Source organism: Amblyraja radiata, chromosome 8, assembly GCF_010909765.2.
Source record: "Amblyraja radiata isolate CabotCenter1 chromosome 8, sAmbRad1.1.pri, whole genome shotgun sequence".
NCBI lineage: Eukaryota > Metazoa > Chordata > Chondrichthyes > Rajiformes > Rajidae > Amblyraja > Amblyraja radiata.
Genome location: NC_045963.1, coordinates 32,444,873 through 32,451,514, shown reverse-complemented (window position 1 = coordinate 32,451,514; position 6,642 = coordinate 32,444,873).

The window sequence follows — 6,642 nt, the reverse complement described above, 5'->3', positions numbered from 1 at the left end:
ACTTCTAGCTGTGTTGATGGCACTGTAGCTGAGTCCTTCATCGTGGTGAAGGTTCGCCAGGAATTCCAGTACCATATAACCATATAATAACAATTACAGCACGGAAACAGGCCATCTCGACCCTTCTAGTCCGTGCCGAACACGTATTCTCCCCTAGTCCCATATACCTGCGCTCAGACCATAACCCTCCATTCCTTTCCCGTCCATATAACTATCCAATTTATTTTTAAATGTTAAAAACGAACCTGCCTCCACCACCTGCACTGGAAGCTCATTCCACACAGCCACCACTCTCTGAGTAAAGAAGTTCCCCCTCATGTTACCCCTAAACTTCTGTCCCTTAATTCTCAAGTCATGTCCCCTTGTTTGAATCTTCCCTACTCTCAGTGGGAAAAGCTTATCCACGCCAACTCAGTCTATCCCTCTCATCATTTTAAATACCTCTATCAAGTCCCCCCTTAACCTTCTGCGCTCCAAAGAATAAAGCCCTAACTTGTTCAACCTTTCTCTGTAACTTAGTTGCTGAAACCCAGGCAACATTCTAGTAAATCTCCTCTGTACTCTCTCTATTTTGTTGACATCCTTCCTATAATTAGGCGACCAAAATTGTACCCCATACTCCAGAATTGGCCTCACCAATGCCTTGTACAATTTTAACATTACATCCCAACTTCTATACTCAATGCTCTGATTTATAAAGGCCAGCACACCAAAAGCTTTCTTTACCACCCTATCTACATGAGATTCCACTTTCAGGGAACTGTGCACAGTTATTCCCAGATCCCTCTGTTCACCTGCATTCTTCAATTCCCTACCATTTACCATGTACGTCCTATTTTGATTTGTCCTGCCAAGATGTAGCACCTCACACTTATCAGCATTAAACTCCATCTGCCATCTTTCAGTCCACTCTTCCAACTGGCATAAATCTCTCTGTAGACTTTGAAAATCTACTTCATTATCCACAACCCCACCTATCTTAGTATCATCTGCATACTTACTAATCCAATTTACCACACCATCATCCAGATCATTGATGTACATGACAAACAACAGTGGACCCAACACAGATCCCTGTGGCACCCCACTAGTCACTGGCCTCCAACCTGACAAACAACCATCCACCATTACTCTCTGGCATCTCCCATTCAGCCACTGTTGAATCCATCTTGCTACTCCACCATTAATACCCAACCATTGAATCTTCTTAACCAACCTTCCATGAGGAACCTTGTCAAAGGCCTTACTGAAGTCCATATATACAACATCCACTGCTTTACCCTCATCAATTTCCCGAGTAACCTCTTCAAAAAATTCAAGAAGATTAGTCAAACATGACCTTCCAGGCACAAATCCATGTTGACTGTTCCTAATCAGACCCTGTTTATCCAGATGCTTATATATATTATCTCTAAGTATCCTTTCCATTAATTTGCCCACCACTGACGTCAAACTAACAGGTCTAGGGTCAAAGGGGGCGCTGCACTGGCAGCAGCCTGTCGGCAGCGTGTCCGTTTTTTTTCAACTTTTTAAATTTTTTTAGTATGTTTAAAAGTCTGTTTTTAATGTTTCTTTGTGTGTTATGTGTGGGGGGTGGTGTGGGGGGGGTAAGGGGGAAACCGTTTCGGCCGCCTCTTCCATGGAGAGGCGACTTTTTCAGGTCGCCTCCCCCGTGGCCTAACAGCAAGGATCGGCGCGGACTTTCCCGGAGACGCGCCCGGAGCTTCAGCGGCGGGCACAGCGTGGAGCGGGTGAGACCTCGCTGGAGGGGAGCGCTCCGTTACGCTGGCCCGCGGCAGCCGGCAGTCTGAAGCCGCAGTCTGCAGAACTCCAGCTGGTGCGGACCCGGGGGGAAGAAGAAGCTTCCACCGCCGGCCCGCGGCCGTCTTCTACCGCGGGTGCGGCATGGACTTACCATCTCCCCTGGAGGGGAGCTTCGACCGCCGGCCCTGTAGACTGCGGTGCTTCCGGCTGCGGCACGGCAGGTACTTTAAAACTTTGACCGCCGGCCTGCGGCCTACACTAGCCTGAAGCCGCGGTCTCTGGTTGGGAAGAGCCGATCCTGGACTCACCTTGACTTTGACTTTGTCCCTTACCATCTGGACACCCGCAGCAACGGCTGTGGAGGGTGGTGGTCCCGACCACGGGGGGAAATGGAGGAGGACTGGCCAAGCTCTGTGCCTTCCACCACAGTGATGAATGCTGTGTTGGATGTTTGTGTAAAATTTTTATTGTGGTTGTGTTCTTTATTACTGTACCGCTGCTGGCAACCCAAATTCCACCGACCTTGGTTGTGTGGCAATTAAATTATATCTATCTATCTATAATTGCTAGGTTTACTCTTAGACCCCTCTTTAAACAATGGAACAACATGCGCAGTACACCAATCCTCCGGCACTGTTCCCTTTTCTAATGACATTTGAAATATTTCTGTCATAGCCCCTGCTATTTCTACACTAACTTCCCTCAATGTCCTAGGGAATATCCTGTCCGGACCTGGAGACTTATCCACTTTTATATTTCTCAAAAGTGTCAGTACTTCCTCTTCTTTGAATCTCATAGTTTCCATAGCTACTCTACTTGTTTCCCTTACCTCACATAATTCAATATCCTTCTCCTTGGTGAATACCGAAGAAAAGAAATTGTTCAATATCTCCCCCATCTCTTTTGGCTCTGCAGATAGCTGTTCAGTCTGACTCTCTAATGGACCAATTTTAGCCCTCGTTATCCTTTTGCTATTAATATAGCTGTAGAAACCCTTTGGGTTTACTTTCACCTTACTTGCCAAAGCAACCTCATATCTTCTTTTAGCTTTTCTAATTTCTTTCTTAAGATTCTTTTTACATTCTTTATACTCCTCAAGCACCTCATTTACTCCATGCTGCCTATAATTATTGTAGATCTCCCTCTTTTTCCGAACCAAGTGTCCAATTTTCCTTGAAAACCATGGCTCTTTCCGATTTTTACTATTTCCTTTCAACCGAACAGGGACATAAAGATTCTGTACTCTTAAAATTTCACCTTTAAATGTACTCCATTTCTCTTCCACATCTTTCCCATAAAACAAAATGTCCCAATTTACTCCTTTTAAATCCTTTCGCATCTCCTCAAAGTTAGCCTTTCTCCAATCAAAAATCTCAACCCTAGGTCCAGTTCTGACCCTCTCCATAATTATATTGAAACTAATGGTATTGTGATCACTGGTCCCGAACTGTTCCCCAACGCATACCTCTGCCACCTGACCCGTCTCATTTCCTAACAGGAGGTCCAGCACCGCCCCTTCTCTAGTAGGTACTTCTATGTATTGCTGCAAAAAACTATCCTGCACACATTTTACAAACTCCAACCCATCCAGCCCATTTACAGAATGTGTTTCCCAGTCTATGTGTGGAAATTTGAAATCTCCCACAATCACTACCTTGTGCTTACTACTAATATCTGCAATCTCCTTACATATTTGCTCTTCCGATTCTCGCTCCCCATTTGGCGGTCTATAATACACCCCTATAAGTGTTGCTACCCCTTTCCCATTTCTCAGTTCCACCCAAATAGCCTCCCTAGACGAGCCCTCTAATCTATCCTGCCAAAGCACTGCTGTAATATCTTCCCTGATAAGCAATGCAACACCTCCACCTCTTGCCCCTCCAATTCTATCACACGTGAAGCAACGAAATCCTGGAATATTTAGTTTCCAATCACAGCCCTCCTGCAACCATGTTTCACTGATCGCCACAACATCATACTTCCAGGTGTCAATCCAGGCTCTAAGTTCATTCACCTTTCTTACAATGCTCCTAGCATTAAAATATACACATTTAAGAAACCCACCCTCTCTTATTCTCTGTTTATTGTCTTTTTCTTCTCTCTCCCCTACATTTTGGGTCAGAGTGCTACCATTCTCTGCCTCCTGCCTCACACACTGACTGCTAGCTTTCCCAATTTGAGTCCCTCCCCCCAACCATACTAGTTTAAAGTCTCCCCAGTAGCCTTTGCAAATCTCCCCGCCAGGATATTGGTCCCCCTCGAGTTCAAGTGCAACCCGTCCTTTCTGTACAGGTCGCACCTTCCCCAAAAGAGGTCCCAATGATCTAGAAACTTGGATCCATACCCACTGCACCAGTCCCTCATCCACTCATTTATCCTCCACCTCGCTCCATTCCTACTCTCACTGTCGCGTGGCACAGGCAGTAATCCTGAGATTGTTACCTTTGCAGTCCTTCTCCTTAACTCTCTACCTAACTCCCTAAATTCTTCTTTCAGGACCTCTTCTCTTTTTTTACCTATGTCGTTGGTACCTATATGTACCACAACTTCAGGCTCCTCTCCCTCCCATTTCAGGATTTCTTGGACCCGTTCAGACACATCCCTGACCCTGGCACCAGGGAGGCAAACTACCATCCGGGTCTCTTGTCTGCGTCCACCGAATCGCCTATCCGACCCCCTGACTATAGAGTCCCCTATTACAATTGCCCTCCTCTTCTTTTCCTTACCCTTCTGAGCAACAGGACCGGTCTTTATGCCAGAGGCCCGGCCGCTGTCGCTGCCCCCAGGTAGGCTGTCTCCCCCACCCTTACTCAAACATGAGTACTTATTTTCAAGGTGTTGGTAACTGTAGCGGTTGAGTAGGTGGTCCCTGTATCCAAGCAGTACTTTTTCCACTTTTTGATGCTGGACAAGTACTGTTTTCTTGTGGATGTTCGGAGGGATGCTGACATGGTGTTAACGGTTTTTTCTGACAATCCCAGTCCCAGTAACGGTCTTTTCAAAATCTGCAACCCAGGAGTTTGATTTTTTCATGGCACGGGTGGCTTATGCCAGACACTGGGTGTGTTAATAATTCTGGGTTACTGGGAAATATCATCGGGATTTCAACAACCATGTCGTGGAGTAATGGGAACCATGGCTGTGTAGGCCAGTCGGGTACTATCAAAATACCTGAAGCAGAGTCCATTTGTATTTTGCGTAGTACCCGGCTGATGAGGCAGAAGGGAGGAAATACATAGAAGAAGAAATTTCCCCAATCCAGCGCGAACGCATCTACTGCTGCTGCCTCAGGGTCTGGTTCCCAAGCGACATACATAGGTACCTGGTGATTTAGCCTTGATGCAAATAGGTCGATATCTGGCGTGCCATATTGCGTAATAATTTTTGCAAACACTTTGGGGTTTAACATCCATTCGGTGTTGTCATTAAATTTGCGTGACCTGGTGTCTGCCACTGTATTTAGCTTACCTGGCAGGTAAGTTGCTGATAGCCAAATATGTCTTTCGACACACCATTGCCAAATTGTGTTGACCAATTTGTCGCATGATATCGATTTTATGCTGCCCATATGGTTAATGTAGGCCACCACCGTAGTATTGTCTATTTGTGACCGAACATGCAAGTGATGCATATTGGATGCATATGCTTTTAAACCATAAAAGGCACCCAACATCTCTAGATAGTTAATGCCCAGTGTAAATAGTAATGATGACTCTAGGTTAGTCCATCTACCACCTGTGCTGGATATGGAGTTAGTCGCTCCCCAGCCTTGAGCACTGGCATCTGTTTGGATAACTAAAGTAGGGTTAATGATGATGATAGGGCTGAAACTATGCCGAACGTTTTCTGCCCACCACTGTAGTTCTGATATTGCTTCAGTGGGTAATTTCATGATACGATCATAATGACCTGCATGTCGTTTTAGTGCCTGTACCTTTGCTCTTTGTAAGTTTTTATAGTGCAAAGGTCCAAATTGTGTAGCCGGAAATGCTGCTACCATTTTCCCAATTACTCTTGCTATTTGTCGAATAGTTGGTCGCTCGTTGACCATTAAATTGTTGCATGATTGTGCCAATTCAGTTGTTTTGTCATTTGGCAAAATTACAGACATGTGGGCTGAGTTAATTGTGAAGCCCAAGTAGTCCATGGTTGTGGATGGCTTCAACTTAGATTTATCTGGATGTAAGACAAATCCCAAGGTTTTGAACAACAGCTGATATAGCCAATTCCATGGTCTTGCCTACTATTAAGATATCATCAAGATATGCCATGACAATATGTTTTTGTCTTCTTAACATTGCCAGGGCTGGTTTTAGTATCTTGGTGAATAATCTTTGGGCTGATGTTAAGCCATTGGGTAATGCTTTAAACTGCCATCGCTGCCCCATCCAAGTAAATTTCAGGTATCTGCGATGATCCTTGTGAATGAGTACTGAATAGTAAGCATCTTTGAGGTCAATGCTTGCCATGAAGTATCCTTTGGAAATCTGTTGTTTGGCAGTAACAAACGTTTCCATTTTGAAATCTACATACTTAACAAACATATTTAGTGAAGTTAAGTCAATGATGATGCGACACCCACCATCTTTTTTAGTTTTAGTGAATATATTTGCCACAAATTCCAAGGGTTCATGTTTTGTTTTATCAATGATACCCTTAGTGATTAGTCTCACCAGTTCAGCTTATCCCTCTCGTTTCTCTTTAACTGAGAGGTAAAAGACCCTCTGGGGTGAATGTTGAACTGGTGGCAATTTTTCTAGTATAAATTGTATTTTGTATCCACTAATGCTATTGAGTATATACTTGTCACTCGTGATAGACTCCTATGCTTCCTTAAACAGGTGTAATCTCCCCCCTGTTAGTATTGCACCCCTACTT